Consider the following 23184-nt stretch of genomic DNA (forward strand, 5'->3'; position numbering starts at 1 on the left):
CACGTTTTTTCCCCCTTTATCTAGAGGCTTGTACATCGCGTCCCTGCGGACACGATCCATTTTCGACCTCCAGATAAAGCGGAAGATGGCTCGAGTGATCTGATAAGAACAGATTTTTTTTTTTTTTTTTTTTTGTAAAAATATACTTTATTCATATAAAATCTTCAATCACATTCCAAACCATTTCAAAAACAACATTACAAGGGTACAATCCAGGTTAAACTTTTACAAAATGTATCACCAGGTGCATCAGTACAAACAATATTACAATCATTTACAGCCTTTCATTTTGATCTGTACAGCCCGAGGGGCTCTAAACAGTTCCCAGTCTCTCGGTGCGCTGTGGTAGAAAGGTCTTAGACAGCGACCCTTCCCCATTGCGCCTTTGCGGCAGCTGCCCCAAGCTTTAGTGCGTCCCTCAGCACGTAGTCCTGGACTTTGGATTGTGCCAGTCCGCAACAATCGGTCGGGGACAACTCTTTGTGCTGGAAGACCAACAAGTTTCGGGCAGACCAAAGCGCCTCTTTCACCGAGTTGATGATCCTCCAGCTGCAGTCGATGTTTGTCTCGGTGTGTGTCCCTGGGAACAGCCCGTAGAGCACAGAGTCCTGTGTCACAGAACTGCTCGGGATGAACCTCGACAGCAACCACTGCATCTCTCTCCAGACTTTCTTTGCAAAGGCACAATCCACAAGGAGGTGAACAACGGTCTCTTCCCCACCACAGCCACCTCGAGGGCAACGTGCAGAGGGGGTGAGACTCCTGGCGTGTAGGAAGGATCTGACGGGGAGGGCCTTTCTCACCACCAGCCAAGCTACGTCTTGGTGCTTGTTGGAAAGTTCTGGCGATGAGGCATTCTGCCAAATGACTTTGACAGTCTGCTCGGGGAACCATCCCACAGGGTCCACCCTCTCCTTTTCCCTCAGGGCCTCTAGGACGTTACGTGCTGACCACTGCCTGATGGACTTGTGGTCAAAGGTGTTTTTCTGCATAAATTTTTCCACCAGGGACAGGTGGTACGGCACGGTCCAACTACTTGGAGCGTTCCGCGGCAGCGTGGCCAGACCCATCCTTCGCAACACCGGGGACAGGTAGAACCTCAGCACGTAGTGACACTTGGTGTTTGCGTACTGAGGGTCTACGCACCGCTTGATGCAGCCACACACAAAGGTGGCCATCAGTATGAGGGCGATGTTGGGCACGTTTTTTCCCCCTTTATCTAGAGGCTTGTACATCGCGTCCCTGCTGACACGATCCATTTTCGACCTCCAGATAAAGCGGAAGATGGCTCGAGTGATCGCCATCGCGCAGGAGTGTGGAATGGGCCAGACCTGCGCCACGTACAGCAACAGCGAGAGTACCTCACACCTGATGACCAGGTTCTTACCCGCAATGGAGAGGGAGCGTCGCTCCCACATGCCCAGTTTCCTTTTCACCATAGCCACTCGCTCCTTCCAGTTTCTAACGCATGCCCCGGTCCCTCCGAACCATATCCCCAGCACCTTCAGGCCGTCAGCCCTGACAGTGAAGGGGACAAAGGATCGGTCAGCCCAGTTCCCAAAGAACATGGCCTCGCTCTTCCCACGATTTACCTTGGCTCCCGAGGCCAGTTCGAACTGGTCGCAGACGTGCATCAGTCTGCGCACCGACAGCGGATCCGAGCAGAAGACGGCGACGTCGTCCATGTACAGGGAGGCTTTTACCTGAGTGCCTCCACTGCCTGGGATCGTCACTCCTCTTATGCCCGGATCCTTCCTGATGGACTCGGCAAAGGGTTCTATGCAGCACACGAAAAGGACAGGCGAGAGAGGGCAGCCCTGCCTGACTCCAGATTTAATCGGAAAGCTATCTGTTTCCCACCCATTGATTGAGACTGCGCTACTGATGTTAGTGTAGAGCAGTTGGATCCAATTTCGAATTCCCTCCCCAAAGCCCATTTTGGAGAGCACATCCCCCATGTAGGTGTGCGATATTCTGTCAAAGGCCTTCTCCTGATCCAAGCTGATGAGGCAGGTATCCACACCCCTGTCCTGTACATAGGCAATCGTATCCCTGAGCAGCGCCAGGCTGTCAGAGATCTTCCTGCCTGGCACAGAGCAGGTCTGGTCAGGGTGAATCACCAATTCCAGAGCGGATTTGACCCGGTTGGCGATGACCTTGGACAGAATCTTATAGTCCACATTCAACAGTGAAATGGGTCGCCAATTTCTAATTTCCTCCCTTTCCCCCTTGTGCTTGTAGATGAGGGTGATGATGCCTTTCCTCATGGATTCTGACATGCTGCCGGCCAGGAGCATACTCTCGTACACTTCTAGCAGGTCTGGGCCGATCAAGTCCCACAGAGCCGAATACAACTCCGCCGGCAGGCCGTCGCTTCCGGGGGTTTTACTCTTCTCGAAGGACTCGAGGGCCTTAGTCAGTTCGTCAGGAGTTAGCGGTTTGTCTAGGCTCTCCCGCGTACTGTGGTCTAAGACCTCCGTGATAGAGGACAGGAAGGACTGGGAGGCCGTGCTGTCCGTGGGCTTCACGTCATACAGTCCGGCATAAAAGGATTTGCTGATCCTCAGAATGTCGGACCGTGATGACTTTACTGAGCCGTCTTCTTCCTTCAGGCTGCTGATCACAGAGCGCTCTCTGTGTACCTTTTGGAAGAAGAAACGTGAGCACGTCTCATCCTGCTCCACGGAGCGGACTCTGGAACGGAAGATGATCTTGGAGGCCTCCGAGGCAAAGTGCGAGGCTTGCTGGCCCTTCACCTCTTGGAGCTCCTCCTTGACATCGACCCCCATCGACCGCAGCCGGAGCAGATTCTGCATCTTTTCCTGGAGTCGGGACATTTCCCTCTGTTCCTTTCTAGCTTTCTGGGTGCCTTTGCGGATGAAAAACCTCTTGATGCTTCCCTTGATCACTTCCCACCAGTGTGTCAGGGACTCAAAGAGGGGTTTCACGGTTCTCCAACCTTTGTAATCCCTCTTGAGCTCCTCAATGTTCTCTGGGGTCAGCAGTTGCACATTTAGCTTCCATGCCCCCCTGCCCACCCTCAGGTCTTCCTCCAAGTGGCAGTCCGCCAGTAGGAGGCAGTGGTCAGAGAAGAACACCGGCTTGACCTCGGTGGATCTGACTGTGAATGCACGGGACACAAACAGGAAGTCTATCCTGGAACGAATGGACCCGTCTGGCCGCGACCAGGTGTATCTACGCTGCGCTCCGTCTGCAGGGTTGCTGAAGACGTCGTGCAGCTTGGCATCCTTAACTGTTTCCATCAGGGATCTGGACGTAGCGTCCAATCTGCTTCCGGCCCTGCCGGATCGTCCAGCCGCATCGATGATGCAGTTGAAGTCCCCGCCCAGAATGACCGGCCTGGAGGTCGCCAGCAGCAGTGGGAGCTGCTGAAAAACCTCCAGCCGCTCAGCCCCTTGTGCCGGGCCATACACGTTAATTAACCGGAGTGGAGCGTTCTTGTACATTACGTCTGCTACGAGGAGTCGCCCGCTCACCACCTCCTTGACCTCGGAGACGGTGAAGTTGCCTCCCCGCAGCAGAATACCCAGGCCGGAGGAACGAGAGTCGTTTCCGCCCGACCAGATCGATGGCCCGTGGGACCACCATCGTGACCATTGCCTGTAGGAGCTGAGGTGCGGTATCGCACACTCCTGCAGAAACAACAGGTCAGCTTTGACCTTGGCTAGGTAGTCCAAGGTCGCAACACATCGCGTAGTAGATTTAATGCTACGCACATTTATGGATACAATCTTTAAACCCATTTTAAAGCATTTATTCTCCTACCAAACCCACTGTCTCTGAGAGTCCCAGACCTTTAGTCTGCTCCTTCATACCCGTAGTGAGCTCAAATTCCTTCACTTTGGATGGGCTGAGGTAGATCTCCTTGGCCGTGTTCTGCTCCAGTGGCATCTGGAGGTTCACGTAGAGAGCGGGTTTTGAGATGACCTTTGCTGGAGAAGCTTCTCCAAAACTCACCCCCTCTGGGGTGTTGCTGTTCCCGGCTTCCTGGAGCTGGGGTGCGATGATTGCCTCACTGCTCCCAGATTCCAGGGGCTGTGGTGCACTGGCCTCCTCAGGTTGCAGGCAAAGTTGGGGTGCGCTGGTCTCCTTGTTGTCTCCAATTTTCTGGAGCTCGGGTGTCTCGTCCTCCAACGCCCTGGAGCTTTGCCGCCTCTTCTGTCGGTGCCGCTCTGGCACTTCATCATCCGAAGAGCTGCTGCCCTTGTCATCCGTGTCGGATGGGAGACGCCTCTTGCCTCTTCTCTGGGAAACGCCTTTGCTTCTTCTTCGCTCCCTCTTACTTTTCTTCTTCTTCACCGTCCGCCACTCCCCCTGCTGCTTTTCCACTGCTGCCTCCTCCTCCATTGATTCGCTGTCCTGAGGACTGGGAGGTTTAGGGGGTGGTGCTGTTGATTGGCTCTCTGTTGCCTCAATCTCTTTCTCCACCTTGTCTCTCTCTGTGTCCTCCTTTGTCCCGTTGAGCTCCCTGGGGGCCTTGGTGGTTGGAGTGACACGGAACATTTCTTCTGCTTCCCCCTGGTCGGCTTTGGCTGCCTGTGCGTAAGTACGGCAGCGTTTGGGGCAGGTCCTGTAGAGGTGACTTGCCTCGCCACACAGGTTGCAGCACTTGGCCTGTTTGCAGTCTTTTGTCTGGTGCCCTTCCTGTTTGCAGATCTTGCAGAGGGAGGCGCTGCACTTGGCCGCCACATGACCAGCCTTGCCGCATGAGCGACAATGCTTGGGTTGCCCAGCGTAGACCAGGTAGCCACGGTTTCCCCCGATAGCGAAACTGGAGGGAGGGTGGAAAATGGCTCCCTTACCATCGGTCTTTAGCGTGACCTTAAACAGGCGTTTGCCTGTCCAGATCCCCAAGTCGTCTCGAATCTCGGTGCCGCTCCCCACCTTATCGAAGTACCTGGTGAGGAAGGTGACCACGTCGGCGACAGGGACGAAGGGGTTGTACACATGCACCATCACCTCACGTTCCCGTTGCAACGGCAGAGAGAAGTGCGGCTCCGCCGTCAGGATCTTCATCTCCGGCAGGTCCCTCTTCTCCTCGAACACCCTCAGGAGCCGGACGCAGTCTGCCACTCGCTTGAACGTGACGTCAAAATAACCACCTTTGCGGGAGTCGTGCAGGGTGAAGATCTCCGTAGCTTGGAAGCCGCACGCCTTCAACAGGATCCTCCTGGTGAAGAAGCCCCGATCCATAGGTGATCCTCCTTCGCTGTGGTTCACCGTGACTCGGACGGTGATAGGTAACCCACGGTATGGATTTGGATTGCGATTGGTTATCGGCCTTCCATCCCGACCTTGCCTTGGCAGGACCATGGTGTCGCCCCTGCAACACTTGATGTTAGCTAATAGGCCGAGAAGCGATGAGAAAGAAAGAAAGTTGTGTTTTGAAAGATGTGCATGTTGAAAAGTAAAGAAAGCAGAAGTTTGTAAGAAAACTATTTTTAGCATTGAAAATCCCCTGGAAAGGGGTGGTGCACCATTCCCAGAGATACTGCAATACCGGGTCGATGCGTGGAGTGGACGGAGCAAGCCCCTATTCCATCTCCCTGCTCCAAAAATCAATTTAATATATGGTCCCCAGATAAGGGACGTATCAGATATTAAACTGATAAGAACAGATTTTTTTTTTTTTTTTGTAAAAATATACTTTATTCATAAAAAATCTTCAACCACATTTCAAACCATTTCAAAAACAACATTACAAGGGTACAATCCAGGTTAAACTTTTACAAAATGTATCACCAGGTGCATCAGTACAAACAATATTACAATCATTTACAGCCTTTCATTTTGATCTGTACAGCCCGAGGGGCTCTAAACAGTTCCCAGTCTCTCGGTGCGCTGTGGTAGAAAGGTCTTAGACAGCGACCCTTCCCCATTGCGCCTTTGCGGCAGCTGCCCCAAGCTTTAGTGCGTCCCTCAGCACGTAGTCCTGGACTTTGGATTGTGCCAGTCCGCAACAATCGGTCGGGGACAACTCTTTGTGCTGGAAGACCAACAAGTTTCGGGCAGACCAAAGCGCCTCTTTCACCGAGTTGATGATCCTCCAGCTGCAGTCGATGTTTGTCTCGGTGTGTGTCCCTGGGAACAGCCCGTAGAGCACAGAGTCCTGTGTCACAGAACTGCTCGGGATGAACCTCGACAGCAACCACTGCATCTCTCTCCAGACTTTCTTTGCAAAGGCACAATCCACAAGGAGGTGAACAACGGTCTCTTCCCCACCACAGCCACCTCGAGGGCAACGTGCAGAGGGGGTGAGACTCCTGGCGTGTAGGAAGGATCTGACGGGGAGGGCCTTTCTCACCACCAGCCAAGCTACGTCTTGGTGCTTGTTGGAAAGTTCTGGCGATGAGGCATTCTGCCAAATGACTTTGACAGTCTGCTCGGGGAACCATCCCACAGGGTCCACCCTCTCCTTTTCCCTCAGGGCCTCTAGGACGTTACGTGCTGACCACTGCCTGATGGACTTGTGGTCAAAGGTGTTTTTCTGCATCAATTTTTCCACCAGGGACAGGTGGTACGGCACGGTCCAACTACTTGGAGCGTTCCGCGGCAGCGTGGCCAGACCCATCCTTCGCAACACCGGGGACAGGTAGAACCTCAGCACGTAGTGACACTTGGTGTTTGCGTACTGAGGGTCTACGCACCGCTTGATGCAGCCACACACAAAGGTGGCCATCAGTATGAGGGCGATGTTGGGCACGTTTTTTCCCCCTTTATCTAGAGGCTTGTACATCGCGTCCCTGCGGACACGATCCATTTTCGACCTCCAGATAAAGCGGAAGATGGCTCGAGTGATCGCCGTCGCGCAGGAGTGTGGAATGGGCCAGACCTGCGCCACGTACAGCAACAGCGAGAGTACCTCGCACCTGATGACCAGGTTCTTACCCGCAATGGAGAGGGAGCGTCGCTCCCACATGCCCAGTTTCCTCTTCACCATAGCCACTCGCTCCTTCCAGTTTCTAACGCATGCCCCGGTCCCTCCGAACCATATCCCCAGCACCTTCAGGCCGTCAGCCCTGACAGTGAAGGGGACAAAGGATCGGTCAGCCCAGTTCCCAAAGAACATGGCCTCGCTCTTCCCACGATTTACCTTGGCTCCCGAGGCCAGTTCGAACTGGTCGCAGATGTGCATCAGTCTGCGCACCGACAGCGGATCCGAGCAGAAGACGGCGACGTCGTCCATGTACAGGGAGGCTTTTACCTGAGTGCCTCCACTGCCTGGGATCGTCACTCCTCTTATGCCCGGATCCTTCCTGATGGACTCGGCAAAGGGTTCTATGCAGCACACGAAAAGGACAGGCGAGAGAGGACAGCCCTGCCTGACTCCAGATTTGATCGGGAAGCTATCTGTTTCCCACCCATTGATTGAGACTGCGCTACTGATGTTAGTGTAGAGCAGTTGGATCCAATTTCGAATTCCCTCCCCAAACCCCATTTTGGAGAGCACATCCCCCATGTAGGTGTGCGATATTCTGTCAAAGGCCTTCTCCTGATCCAAGCTGATGAGGCAGGTATCCACACCCCTGTCCTGTACATAGGCAATCGTATCCCTGAGCAGCGCCAGGCTGTCAGAGATCTTCCTGCCTGGCACAGAGCAGGTCTGGTCAGGGTGAATCACCAATTCCAGAGCGGATTTGACCCGGTTGGCGATGACCTTGGACAGAATCTTATAGTCCACATTCAACAGTGAAATGGGTCGCCAATTTCTAATTTCCTCCCTTTCCCCCTTGTGCTTGTAGATGAGGGTGATGATGCCTTTCCTCATGGATTCTGACATACTACCGGTCAGGAGCATACTCTCGTACACTCCTAGCAGGTCTGGGCCGATCAAGTCCCACAGAGCCGAATACAACTCCGCCGGAAAGCCGTCGCTTCCGGGGGTTTTACTCTTCTCGAAGGACTCGAGGGCCTCAGTCAGTTCGTCAGGAGTTAGCGGTTTGTCCAGGCTCTCCCGCGTACTGTGGTCTAAGACCTCCGTGATAGAGGACAGGAAGGACTGGGAGGCCGTGCTGTCCGTGGGCTTCACGTCATAAAGTCCGGCATAAAAGGATTTGCTGATCCTCAGAATGTCGGACCGTGATGACTTTACTGAGCCGTCTTCTTCCTTCAGGCTGCTGATCACAGAGCGCTCTCTGTGTACCTTTTGGAAGAAGAAACGTGAGCACGTCTCATCCTGCTCCACGGAGCGGACTCTGGAACGGAAGATGATCTTGGAGGCCTCCGAGGCAAAGTGCGAGGCTTGCTGGCCCTTCACCTCTTGGAGCTCCTCCTTGACATCGACCCCCATCGACTGCAGCCGGAGCAGATTCTGCATCTTTTCCTGGAGTCGGGACATTTCCCTCTGTTCCTTTCTAGCTTTCTGGGTGCCTTTGCGGATGAAAAACCTCTTGATGCTTCCCTTGATCACTTCCCACCAGTGTGTCAGGGACTCAAAGAGGGGTTTCACGGTTCTCCAACCTTTGTAATCCCTCTTGAGCTCCTCAATGTTCTCTGGGGTCAGCAGTTGCACATTTAGCTTCCATGCCCCCCTGCCCACCCTCAGGTCTTCCTCCAAGTGGCAGTCCGCCAGTAGGAGGCAGTGGTCAGAGAAGAACACCGGCTTGACCTCGGTGGATCTGACTGTGAATGCACGGGACACAAACAGGAAGTCTATCCTGGAACGAATGGACCCGTCTGGCCGCGACCAGGTGTATCTACGCTGCGCTCCGTCTGCAGGGTTGCTGAAGACGTCGTGCAGCTTGGCATCCTTAACTGTTTCCATCAGGGATCTGGACGTAGCGTCCAATCTGCTTCCGGCCCTGCCGGATCGTCCAGCCGCATCGATGATGCAGTTGAAGTCCCCGCCCAGAATGACCGGCCTGGAGGTCGCCAGCAGCAGTGGGAGCTGCTGAAAAACCTCCAGCCGCTCAGCCCCTTGTGCCGGGCCATACACGTTAATTAACCGGAGTGGAGCGTTCTTGTACATTACGTCTGCTACCAGGAGTCGCCCGCCCACCACCTCCTTGACCTCGGAGACGGTGAAGTTGCCTCCCCGCAGCAGAATACCCAGGCCGGAGGAACGAGAGTCCTTTCCGCCCGACCAGATCGATGGCCCGTGGGACCACCATCGTGACCATTGCCTGTAGGAGCTGAGGTGCGGTATCGCACACTCCTGCAGAAACAACAGGTCAGCTTTGACCTTGGCTAGGTAGTCCAAGGTCGCAACACATCGCGTAGTAGATTTAATGCTACGCACATTTATGGATACAATCTTTAAACCCATTTTAAAGCATTTATTCTCCTACCAAACCCACTGTCTCTGAGAGTCCCAGACCTTTAGTCTGCTCCTTCATACCCGTAGTGAGCTCAAATTCCTTCACTTTGGATGGGCTGAGGTAGATCTCCTTGGCCGTGTTCTGCTCCGGTGGCATCTGGAGGTTCACGTAGAGAGCGGGTTTTGAGATGACCTTTGCTGGAGAAGCTTCTCCAAAACTCACCCCCTCTGGGGGGTTGCTGTTCCCGGCTTCCTGGAGCCGGGGTGCGATGATTGCCTCACTGCTCCCAGATTCCAGGGGCTGTGGTGCACTGGCCTCCTCAGGTTGCAGGCAAAGTTGGGGTGCGCTGGTCTCCTTGTTGTCTCCAATTTTCTGGAGCTCGGGTGTCTCGTCCTCCAACGCCCTGGAGCTTTGCCGCCTCTTCTGTCGGTGCCGCTCTGGCACTTCATCATCCGAAGAGCTGCTGCCCTTGTCATCCGTGTCGGATGGGAGACGCCTCTTGCCGCTTCTCTGGGAAACGCCTTTGCTTCTTCTTCGCTCCCTCTTACTTTTCTTGTTCTTCACCGTCCGCCACTCCCCCTGCTGCTTTTCCACTGCTGCCTCCTCCTCCATTGATTCGCTGTCCTGAGGACTGGGAGGTTCAGGGGGTAGTGCTGTTGGTTGGCTCTCTGTTGCCTCAATCTCTTTCTCCACCTTGTCTCTCTCTGTGTCCTCCTTTGTCCCGTTGAGCTCCCTGGGGGCCTTGGTGGTTGGAGTGACACGGAACGTTTCTTCTGCTTCCCCCTGGTCGGCTTTGGCTGCCTGTGCGTAAGTACGGCAGCGTTTGGGGCATTTCCTGTAGAGGTGACTTGCCTCGCCACACAGGTTGCAGCACTTGGCCTGTTTGCAGTCTTTTGTCTGGTGCCCTTCCTGTTTGCAGATCTTGCAGAGGGAGGCGCTGCAGTTGGCCGCCACATGACCAGCCTTGCCGCATGAGCGACAATGCTTGGGTTGCCCAGCGTAGACCAGGTAGCCCCGGTTTCCCCCGATAGCGAAACTGGAGGGAGGGTGGAAAATGGCTCCCTTACCATCGGTCTTTAGCGTGACCTTAAACAGGCGTTTGCCTGTCCAGATCCCCAAGTCGTCTCGAATCTCGGTGCCGCTCCCCACCTTATCGAAGTACCTGGTGAGGAAGGTGACCACGTCGGCGACAGGGACGAAGGGGTTGTACACATGCACCATCACCTCACGTTCCCGTTGCAACGGCAGAGAAAAGTGCGGCTCCGCCGTCAGGATCTTCATCTCCGGCAGGTCTCTCTTCTCCTCGAACACCCTCAGGAGCCGGACGCAGTCTGCCACCCGCTTGAACGTCACGTCAAAATAACCGCCTTTGCGGGAGTCGTGCAGGGTGAAGATCTCCGTAGCTTGGAAGTCGCACGCCTTCAACAGGATCCTCCTGGTGAAGAAGCCCCGATCCATAGGTGATCCTCCTTCGCTGTGGTTCACCGTGACTCGGACGGTGATAGGTAGCCCACGGTATGGATTTGGATTGCGATTGGTTATCGCCCTTCCATCCCGACCTTGCCTTGGCAGGACCATGGTGTCGCCCCTGCAACACTTGATGTTAGCCAAAAGGCCGAGAAGCGATGAGAAAGAAAGAAAGTTGTGTTTTGAAAGATGTGCATGTTGAAAAGTAAAGAAAGCAGATGTTTGTAAGAAAACTATTTTTAGCATTGAAAATCCCCTGGAAAGGGGTGGTGCACCATTCCCAGAGATACTGCAATACCGGGTCGATGCGTGGAGTGGACGGAGCAAGCCCCTATTCCATCTCCCTGCTCCAAAAATCAATTTAATATATGGTCCCCAGATAAGGGACGTATCAGATATTAAACTGATTTTTTTTTTTTTTTTTGTAAAAATATACTTTATTCATAAAATATCTTCAATCACATTCCAAACCATTTCAAAAACAACATTACAAGGGTACAATCCAGGTTAAACTTTTACAAAATGTATCACCAGGTGCATCAGTACAAACAATATTACAATCATTTACAGCCTTTCATTTTGATCTGTACAGCCCGAGGGGCTCTAAACAGTTCCCAGTCTCTCGGTGCGCTGTGGCAGAAAGGTCTTAGACAGCGACCCTTCCCCATTGCGCCTTTGCGGCAGCTGCCCCAAGCTTTAGTGCGTCCCTCAGCACGTAGTCCTGGACTTTGGATTGTGCCAGTCCGCAACAATCGGTCGGGGACAACTCTTTGTGCTGGAAGACCAACAAATTTCGGACAGACCAAAGCGCCTCTTTCACCGAGTTGATGATCCTCCAGCTGCAGTTGATGTTTGTCTCGGTGTGTGTCCCTGGGAACAGCCCGTAGAGCACAGAGTCCTGTGTCACAGAACTGCTCGGGATGAACCTCGACAGCAACCACTGCATCTCTCTCCAGACTTTCTTTGCAAAGGCACAATCCATAAGGAGGTGGACAACGGTCTCTTCCCCACCACAGCCACCTCGAAGGCAACGTGCAGAGGGGGTGAGCTTCCTGGCGTGTAGGAAGGATCTGACGGGGAGGGCCTTTCTCACCACCAGCCAAGCTACGTCTTGGTGCTTGTTGGAAAGTTCTGGCGATGAGGCATTCTGCCAAATGACTTTGACAGTCTGCTCGGGGAACCATCCCACAGGGTCCACCCTCTCCTTATCCCTCAGGGCCTCTAGGACGTTACGTGCTGACCACTGCCTGATGGACTTGTGGTCAAAGGTGTTTTTCTGCATAGATTTTTCCACCAGGGACAGGTGGTACGGCACGGTCCAACTACTTGGAGCGTTCCGCGGCAGCGTGGCCAGACCCATCCTTCGCAACACCGGGGACAGGTAGAACCTCAGCACGTAGTGACACTTGGTGTTTGCGTACTGAGGGTCTACGCACCGCTTGATGCAGCCGCACACAAAGGTGGCCATCAGTATGAGGGCGATGTTGGGCACGTTTTTTCCCCCTTTATCTAGAGGCTTGTACATCGCGTCCCTGCGGACACGATCCATTTTCGACCTCCAGATAAAGCGGAAGATGGCTCGAGTGATCGCCGTCGCGCAGGAGTCTGGAATGGGCCAGACCTGCGCCACGTACAGCAACAGCGAGAGTACCTCACACCTGATGACCAGGTTCTTACCCGCAATGGAGAGGGAGCGTCGCTCCCACATGCCCAGTTTCCTCTTCACCATAGCCACTCGCTCCTTCCAGTTTCTAACGCATGCCCCGGTCCCTCCGAACCATATCCCCAGCACCTTCAGGCCGTCAGCCCTGACAGTGAAGGGGACAAAGGATCGGTCAGCCCAGTTCCCAAAGAACATGGCCTCGCTCTTCCCACGATTTACCTTGGCTCCCGAGGCCAGTTCGAACTGGTCGCAGACGTGCATCAGTCTGCGCACCGACAGCGGATCCGAGCAGAAGACGGCGACGTCGTCCATGTACAGGGAGGCTTTTACCTGAGTGCCTCCACTGCCTGGGATCGTCACTCCTCTTATGCCCGGATCCTTCCTGATGGACTCGGCAAAGGGTTCTATGCAACACACGAAAAGGACAGGCGAGAGAGGACAGCCCTGCCTGACTCCAGATTTGATCGGAAAGCTATCTGTTTCCCACCCATTGATTGATACTGCGCTACTGATGTTAGTGTAGAGCAGTTGGATCCAATTTCGAATTCCCTCCCCAAAGCCCATTTTGGAGAGCACATCCCCCATGTAGGTGTGCGATATTCTGTCAAAGGCCTTCTCCTGATCCAAGCTGATGAGGCAGGTGTCCACACCCGTCATGCACATGATGGGGAGGGCCTTTGTCACTATCAGCCAAGCTACATCCTAATGCTAATTTGAAAGTTTTGGTGATGAGGCATTCTTCCAAATTACTTTGACAGTCAGCTCAGGAAACCACCCGACAGCATTCACTATCTCCTTTTCCCGCAGGACCACATTACAATATGTGCAGCCCACTGCCTGATGGACTTGTGGTCAACAGGTTTTTCTGCATAAACTGTTCCACAAGGGATAGGTGATACAGCAGGTTCCAACTGAATGGAGCGTTCTCTGGTAACATAGCCATATCCATTCTTCCCAACACCGGGAAGAGGTAGAATCTCAGCACGGAGTGACACTTGGGCCTGGATTCTTGGGCCTGAGCATTGGGGCGTCTTAGGTCACTGTGCTAATGACATCATTGCTGCATCACTACCCAGCAGCCAAACTCAATGTACATTGCTCAACATGGGCTGCTGTGTTTAACCGACTTCAGTTTCAGGAAAATGTAACAGGAGCACATTTCACTCTGTGCTATTGGACAGTGGTTTAATAGTTGGAAAAGATCAGTGGTGCTCACCAGGGTTCACACCTGAAGAATTGTCAACCTTTGTGTTGCTGCACAGCACAATCAGATAAAGCATTTCTTACCTTCCGTCACTTCCTGTTCCTTCAGCTGTAGCCTAACCAGTGTATCATAACGGTTTGGCATAACTTCCTTCCCTTTGGACTCCACGCCTCAATTTATAAAGCCGAGGATCCTTATTTGTGTTTACATGAATTCTTGCTGCAACAAACGGAGCTTTGGCGAGATCATACCCAGAGTATTGTGTACCATTGTTTTGGTCTCCTCACCAAATGAAGGATATATTTTCCATAGTAGGGATGCAACAATGGTTCAGTAAAGATTGAATGGAGTGGCCAATATTTTCTGGAGTTTAGAAGAATGAGCCGTGGTCTTGGGTTCGCTAAGGCTGTGCTGAGGAAAGTGGAGGGAAGGAGAGTACAGCACAAAGGATAGGAAGGCTGGCACAGGCAAAAGAAACTGCAGCCAACAGGGTGAAGCGGGGTACAGGTGCTGTCACCCTATTTTCTAACGTGGACAACTGCCTTAGTGTGGTTGTGCCTGCAGTTGCACAGAAATCCAACAGGGGGCAGTGTCTGGCCTAGCTGCACAGGAGAAAAATTGCAAGGCCCTGAGCTGAACTTCAGCGCAAATACCCACATGTAAATGGCACATTGAAGGTGAGAAAAGCAACTCTTAATGAGGAGCAGTTTCAGAAGAAATGTAAAGCATGGTCAGGCAGCTGTAAAAACATTGTTCTGTTGACTGTTACATCTGCTCATCGTAAACAGGGGAGTTGCACCATTCTGCTATACCCTGCAAGACCAGGTTAAAGCATGTAGTGGACATCGGCATGTTTTAAAAGTTTTTGTCGCATCAGAATTGTTTAATTTAATAAGAAACTTACTGATGTGTCCCAATGAAACAATTAAGTGGTTCAGTATAATTTTTTTTCTGCCATTTTAAATCAGCTTACTCAGGGACAACTGGTCACCCAGATTACAAATTCTCATTTTATTACAATAAACCAGTTTCAGATATATCACTGAAACATTATCTGTCACCTACCATTCAAATGCATCAAGGAATACAGAGAAAATAAAGTTACTTTTTATTATTCTGCCTTGTTGCGTTGGTTCAGGGAGATTTTGCATTCATGATTTTCCAAATGAATTGGTGGCCAGAAGCCTAACCTAACCTGCACAATTTCAAGTGTTCTTCCCGTGCAATTTCCCGATTGTACCCAAAGTGAAATTATCTCAGCTCGTTTCTGTGATGTAAACTGCTGCATTGTTGAGTGAGATGGAAACAATGGAAAGAAGCATTGAAGAAATTAAAGACATTAGCAAAACAAAGAACATGTGGATAGGTCAGACATGCAAGGAAGTGAGAAGTGAGACACATTGAAAACAAAGACACCCTGCAGATCAGGTCTGACATTCAAACGGAAAATTGCAGACAACTCATGATTTGATCAGAGAGTAAATGCAAAATACTGCTGATGGATGCTGGATGCAGATAGAAATCTGAAACAAGAACAAAAAATGCTGGAAAAGCTCAGCAGGTCCAGCAGCATCTGTGGAGAGAGAAACACAGCTAACATTTCGAGTCCCTTTGACCCTTTGTTTGGAGAGTACTGTGTTCTGACAAAGAGCCTCATCCCAACAGCTACACAGCTCCCCACACCCCAATAAAAAGCCTGTTTCCAGATTGTGTGTGAAAAGCTTGTGGAGCTGGGCTGCCCACTGCTCATAGATTTAAAGAGATAGTCCATTAAAATAACCAAAAGTAATTTGACTTCCATTAGTAGACCTCTAAACTGCTGTTTTTCTGTGGGAAGAGGGTTGTGTGAGATCTAGTATCACCCCAGAGAATTGAGCAGATATTCCAGCTAACATCATAACTGGATGCAAAATATTCCATGGCACTATTCAAGAAAGAGTGGCCGAATTCTCCCTGGTCTCCTGGCCAATATTTCTCCTTCAACCAACATTACTGAAAACATTATTTGTCATGATGTCATTTCTGTATGTGGGACTTTGCTGTGAGTAAATTAACTGACACATTTCCAGCATCACAACAGATATCAGCACTTCAAAAATATTTAATTGATTGAAGTATTTTGCACCATCCAGTAGCGAGCAGGAATAGAAATGATTGCCTCTTGGTTGAGAAACACAGCAGAAACTGAACCATTAGAATGAAAAACATAAAAGTTCCCACAAGGAAAACCAATCAGATAATGTCACAGAATCACAGAATTGTTAGGGTTCAGAAGGAGACCATTTGGCCCATCATATTTACACCAGCTCTCCGAATGAGCATTATGACTTAGCACCATTCTCCTCCCTTTTCCCCTTACCCTTGCACATTGTTTCTATTCAAATAATCATCTAGTGATAGTCCTCTTGAATGCCTCGATTGAACCTGCCTCCACCACACTTCCAGGCAGTGCATTCCATACTCGAACCACTCGCTGTGTGAAAAAGATTTTTCTCACATCACGTTTGCTTCTTTTGTAAATCACTTTAAACCTGTGCTCTCTCGGTCTCGATCCTTTTCAGAGCGGGAACAGATTCTTCCTATCTACTCTATCCAGCCCCCTCATGATTTTGAACACCTCTATCAAATCTCCTCTTAGCCTTCTCTTCTCCAAGGAGAACAGTCCCAACGTTTCCAATCTATCTTCGTAACTGAAGTTTCTTACCCCGGAGACATATTTGTAAACCTCTTCTGCACTCTCTCCAATGTGTTCACATCCGTTCTATAGTGTGGTGCCCAGAGCTGGACACAATACTCCAGCTGAGGGCTAAATAGCATCTTATGTGAGCTCAGCATAACCTCTCCACTCTTGTACTCTATGCTCCTCTTAATAAAGCCCAGGATACTGCATGCTTTACTAACTGCTCGCACCACTGTCCTGCCACCTTCAATGACCTATGCACATAAACACCCCGATCCCTCTGCTCCGCCACGTCCTTAAGAATTGTACCCCTTATTTTATATTGTCTCTCCATGTTCTTTGTACCAAAGTGCATCCCCTCACACTTCTCCGCATTGAGCTTCATCTGCCACCTATCTGCCCACTCTACCAACTTGTCTATGTTCTTTTGAAGTTCTATACTGTCCTCCTCACAGTTTACAATGCTCTGTAATAGATCAGTGCTCTGTACTCTTTTTGTAGTGGCTGCTAAAGGAGAAACATTTGACTCTTTATATCTGAGTAAATTCCAAGTAGAACCTGAAATGCTGCAGTTTTGTCCACTCCCAACCTAGCCTGTACCTGCTGGCACAAATCTTGTATTCAGCTCCTGCTGATCTGAGGTACAGATAAAGGCCTGGAGTGAGAGCAGCCACTGCTGGGAAAATCCTTTGAGCTGGAGCTGGTCAAGCTGCTGTGCACATCCTGTTAAAGAAACATCACCAAAATGCAAAGACCTTTCACAGGAACAAGGATGGTTTGAGGCTTTTCCATACACAGTACACATGAAGGCTACAAAAGGTGTAGTCAGCTAGTCCTTAACATGCAGGTCTAATAATGACACTGGAACCAATTTTTAATGAGTGAGGTAGTTCCAGAATGGAAAGTCTTTAAACTCTACAAGGTTCAGCTGCAGGACCGCAGTGATGCTCGTTATTACTTTATTATTTCAAGTGAAAATTTCAAATCAATAGAACTGATCTTTTTGTGCTCAGTCCCAACCATCACCTTCTCCATAAAACACGACCACATCCCACCTCAGCCGCTCTAGAAGAAATACTTCCATATAAATAGTTGCATTTGTGGGTTGACGTGTATTAGATCCCCTGCTTTTTGAGGTATATCTAATAATTTGGATGTAAATGTAGGGGGAATGATCAAGAAGTTTGAAGATTAGTAGAAGCAGAAACACTCATTTAAAAGCGTGTCTGGATATGCACCTTAAAATGCCGGAACCTGCAGGGTTACAGACTAAATGCTGGAAAGTGGGATTAGGCTGGGTGGCTCGTTTTTCAGCCCGAGCAGACACAATGGGCCAAGTGGCCGCTTTGTGCCATAAACTTTCTATGATTCTATTCTGTGTGGAGATGATAATATCCAGCTGCAGATCACTGCTGGCTGGATGACAGGAAACATTGAAAGTGTTTGCTTGGGTTAGACATGCCGTGTCTTTCAATGTACAGTAATCCCTCTGCACTAATTGCTCTCTGGGCTGAAAGCTCTTACTTTACCACTGACAGTGAAAAAGGAGGATGGAAAGGGAAAGTGTTGGGTACCGGTTTATACTCTTGGCTGTCTTTTACTATTAAATCATTCCAAGATATCAGGGCCTATTATAACTCCACCGTTTAATTGCCACCTGTCAATCTAAGACCACGAGTTTTTATACTGACAAAGAGCTTCTCAAAATGCTTTGTTCACTCCCACAATCCTATATTTTGGAGAGGTTCGATCATATTCTTTGCAATGTTTACGTATCGAATAATATAGCAACCTATGAGTATGAAAATGGGCTTATGGAAAAATTTATCTGGAATCTACTGGATTGGCTTTCATCTAGGGTGAAACTAAAAATCAATTCCAACAGCAGTTTAAGAGCTGTTTACTGTAAGGGTGAAACCCTTTTGCATTACTATCAAGTATTGGTACTTGGGATTGAACACATTCACGTCATTAGTTAATGTAAATTGCAAAATATGAAATCATTCATATGTCAAGAGAACCTGAAACTTTTCTAGGAGATCCCCTCCTGCCTCAGTTGGTAATGGTTTGATTGTTTGATCAGTGCTCAGCTAGCCTGAAACCAGTATTAGTGCAGCAGGAAGGATGCTGCAGAGAAACAGAGCAGAAATATACAGCCAACATACCTGTCAGTTTTCAGCACCAGTTTAAAGTTACTGCATTAGAAGTGCTCCAATGAATTAAGAAAGTCACAACAGTATTGTTTTCAGAGATGAATTCAAATAACTCTTGCGTTAATTCAGTGTTGCCTGTTATTTTGGACCCTCCCAATCCCGATATCTTCGTGCTGTAATTGCTCCTGTTAAAATATTACTGCACTGCTGTTAACCCAGCATCTTCCCAGCTGTGTTTCTCTCGCAGCCGGTCATGTGACAGTCCGGACACTACAGCACCTGCATTGTGGTTTGAACCATCGTGCAATTTCCTTTAATGATCCTTTTCTTGAAAGTTTTGGAGGGGATGCAAGAAAAATCAAAGTCTGGAATCCAACTCCAGACAATTTCAGCAACATCAAAATTCCAGTTACTCAACCCCCAGACAGACACAAAAGCAAGCTGTGCTTAATTGTCTGTCTTTTTACGCAATTAATGTCTTAATTAATTAATTGCTTAATAACTTCAAGTGCTTTTGAAAACATTAATTGTTAATTGTAGCTGAGTCAGTATGTAATAGCAGGCTCCATAAAAGGTGCAAGTTATGAATTCACATTGCCAGCTCTGAGCTTCCATACAAAAGGTGCACATGCTGGGAACTGAAACTTGTGGGTCAGTTGACATCAAGGTATCTCTGTCTATTACACCCTATAGGACCTATAGGTACGTGTATCAACAATTCTCCCCCATAGACACTATTTGGTCATTTAAGCTTCATGCCGACAGTGTGAATCTGCAAGTTGATTTGCTGCCTGCATCTTCTAAAATGCTCATCTCTGTCCCGGAAAGAAAACCTCCCCGCCAAATTAAAATCGGTGTGAAAGTGCAAAGCTTCAGTCAACATTCTGGTAGTTCTCATTTCACCTCTGGACACGATGAGCAAAATCCAGATCTCTCATGTGATAATTGTACAAAAAAAGTCTGCGAAGTAAAACTTGGAGCTGCCACCTTCAGGCAAGTCCCTTCCTCCCAAAGGATATAATAAAGTCTGTAAATTGTTGAATTAACAATAAAAACAGTTAAGCTTTAATCTGATTCCACTCTTCCCAGACATTACTTTCAGCAGGTTCACCCACTCAACCAGCTCATTCCCCTTTGCATTTGAAGCTCTCCATCTGCAAGAGGTGCTGTGATTGGAAGAAGGAGCGGAGCTTGTAAAAGCAGATTCACAGAATCTGCCTGGAATTTGTTCCAGGGTCATTATTAGACGTAATCACACAAATTGAAAAAAAGAGTGTTCTTCAAATGCAAGGATTCTGAGTCATTGATAATAATCAAAATGTTTATCAGTATCAGTCACTAATGGCCAGCGACTTCAGACTGGAGAACAAGGGAAATTGCACGCGTGCTATACTTTTGAGTATTACCATCATCCTCTAATGATATTGGTTTATTTAACACACAAAAATTATCAGGGCTGATGCTGACCAAATGGATTATGCAGCAGGTATGTGCCTATGGCCAAGTGTTGCTTAAGCAGCGAGGGTAATATCATGGACTTGGATGCCTCTGGATGAACTTTAGCATATTCAGCGCCATCCAAACAGCAAAATTAGCACTGAGCAGAGGATCAGTCAAGTGTAGCTTACTTTGCAAAGTAAAGCAAAAGTAGTAATCCTGGCAGTAGCAAGCTTGTGAAGTGTGCACAAGAGGTGCACAATACGTATGCTGAGGTGAAACCCCAGGGCAGAAAGTCGCTGGAAATGCTAGAAATCACACAGCAGAAACTGGCCACTAAACATTCTGCCAAGAGTCACTGCTTAGAAGGCCCATGTTACAGCTCCATATCTTACTGTTAAAGAAAAGGGAAAACCAAACCAGAGTAGTGCTCTTTAAAAATTTGGGCTTTTTTTGAGTTTCCAAGGTCATATTCCAGTGTTTGTTTTTAAACTTAATCCTGTATTACACGAACAAACTGCATTAAACACTGGGAAGTTAAAATGATGTTAAAATTGGTGGTGGCACAGCACCCATTTCACCTCCATCTCCACTTCCAATATTCCATCTGACCAGTATCAGCATCTGCCCACCACATCACTTGTGTCCTAATTACCAGAGCTCAGGACTCGCCCTAGCCCATGTTTCCTTTCTTTAAAACAAAAATGAACTCATCACTGCCCTGCCAAATGCAAGTGTTGTAAATGTGATGCACCCATTCAGAACACTTAACATCTAGGTCATGCACTTGTTCAGACTTTACACAGCTCCAGGATTTTAGGGCAAATTGATGCCTGCCTGATCTACTCTAAGGAAGCATTTCACTAAATGAACATTGCCATATGAAGCTTCAGATGACAACTGTAGTTGATGCTGCAACAAATTGTACAGACAGACAATCTTGATTGTCCCAGTTCACAATAGCATTGCCTGCAAGCCTTGCTGAGTAACACACCATCCTGCTTTGGAGTCATCATGGAATGTAACAATGCAAAGGGAGGCCATTTGACCCTCGAGTCTGTGTGAACCCCTTGAGTCACGCGAGGGGACTGCTCTCTCCCCATTCTTCTGTACATTCCACCCCTTCTAGCCCTGCTCACAAAAGGGTGCGCTTCCTGAGGAATTTGAAGGAGGATGGCAAATCCATTTGCTCTGAAAAATTTTCATTCATTCTCAAGCTCACTCAGGAAAAAAAAAGGTACACAAGGTTGATCCTGCAACTGAGAAATTGCTGCATTCAGCTAAGGCTGCAGATTCAAGAATAACATTTCTGCCACCAGGGGTGTAAAGTTGTCACCTTTGTAGAGCAGCTGGGGAAAAGAGAGCACGTTGCCAGATTGTATGCTGAGGCCGTTTACGAAGGCTTCCTGGGAAAAGAAAGAGCCAGGCTATGGAAAACACACCCACAACGCCAAGAAATTTAGTGCTGAGCACAGCATAAGAAAGTGAGACTTAGTGCCAGTTAGCATGGTATGAGTGGGAGGTCTGACTGAGATCAATACTCTGGATATGGAAAGAGCTCTGCAGAGCAGGCCAAAGTCTCAAGAGGGAGGAAGGTGATGTATGAACTGCTTTCTCAAGCACTCAGTCACAGTATAAGGTCAAAGAGACTGCACACAGTTAATATTGAAATAAGGCAAACACATAGCACCTCGACAGGGGCTTGTGAAGGGAACACCATCAGATCATACACAGCTGGGATGATAGACAGGGAAAGCCTAGGATATGGACAGAGTATCTAATATCATTGGTTACAGCACTGGAGGACATTCTACCCATCAGATCAGTGCTGGATCTCTGAAGGAGCACGTTGTCCTATCGAGCTTAAGCTACACTTGTCCACAAACATTCATTCCCTCAACCATCAACACACAGTAGCAACGTGTACCATCTACAAGATGCATTGCAGGAATTCGCCAAGGCTCCTTCGACAGCACCTTCCAAACCCACGACTACTACCATCTTGAAGGACAAGGGCAGCAGATACATGAGAAAACCACCACGTAGAAGTTCCCTTCCAAACCACTCACTATCCTGGCTTGGAAATATATTGCTATTCCTTCACCATAGCTGGGTCAAAATCCTGGAACTCCCTTCCTAACAGCACTATGGGTACACCTTCACCACATGGACTGCAGTGGTTCAAGAAGGTAGCTCACCACCACCACCACCTCCTCCTCCTCCTCCTTCAGGGATGGGCAATAAATGCTGGCCCAGCCAGCGAAGCCCACATCCCATAAATGAATTTTTTAAAAAATGACCTTGTCAATGGAATATCCTGCCCATCCAATGGTATAAAAATTGTTGCAAAAAAATAAATAAATAAAAATATAAGTGCTTAGCCAAGCAGCCTGGGTCAACTACTAGAAGGAAAGATCAGGGGGTTGACAACTCGCTGTTAATTTCTTGTAACACGTTTGCAACTACCGGCATTATTGCTAATGGGTGTAGGGAATTCTGTGACACCAGTCAGGAGTGTGATGAAATGCTCTCCACTTGGCTGGACGAGTGCAGCTCCAACAACACAAGAAGCTCAACACCTTCTACAACAAGGTAAACTGCGTTCTACCGAGCACTTCAAATGAAGCAGCTCAGGCCTTTTTTTGGCATGATGAATTTGTACTGCATGCGGTAGGTTTCAAATATCCCCATATTCACAAACTAAAGATACTGCAGAGCCTCTACAGGTTAGTGTAGGCAGCAAAAGTGGCCCCTTTAAAATCCCAAAGAATCTGTAAATGACCAATCCTGTTGTAGAGGCACACACAATTTGTCACTGGCACACCTCAGGTAACATTTGGAGCACTCATCTGGAGGTCAGAGCCATGGCAGAGGAGCTAAACTTAGGTCAACCACAAGCCATCCATTGAAATGATTTTGTTTTGAAGATGAGATCAAGAGAAATTTGGAAGGAACACATCATAATTTCCAGCATCCTTCACATTGACCGAAACCTCATGTGTTGTCACGCACAATGTATATTCTGGGTGTAAAAGTCCTTTGGAGGTGCTTTTCTATTTGAGAATGAAACACAACATTGATGGCATTAGTTACGTAGCCTGGACCATAAGTAAGCCAGTGACCTCGTGAGACTGAATGGCCACATCTTGCTACCACTTTGCTGAGGTGACAAATGTGACCAGTTTCCCTGCTCTCCTGTCCCACAGACTCAGGCATTACAGAGATGTCCCAGAGGCCCCCCCATTTCAGAGTCTGTGCTATAAACGTACTTTGGTCAACACCTTCAAACTGGACAGGTGATA

The 23184-nt window shown here is 49.1% G+C and overlaps 2 pseudogenes; both read right to left on the reverse strand.

Annotated features, from left to right (window-relative positions):
• Positions 1–5487: 5487 nt before the first annotated feature.
• Positions 5488–5666, reverse strand: LOC144669702 (U2 spliceosomal RNA; annotated as a pseudogene).
• Positions 5667–11009: 5343 nt separating this feature from the next.
• On the reverse strand, positions 11010–11179 carry LOC144669860 (U2 spliceosomal RNA; annotated as a pseudogene).
• Between the last annotated feature and the right edge of the window lie 12005 nt (positions 11180–23184).

This window comes from Cetorhinus maximus, chromosome 29 (assembly GCF_964194155.1).
Source record: "Cetorhinus maximus chromosome 29, sCetMax3.hap1.1, whole genome shotgun sequence".
Taxonomy (NCBI): Eukaryota; Metazoa; Chordata; class Chondrichthyes; order Lamniformes; family Cetorhinidae; genus Cetorhinus; species Cetorhinus maximus.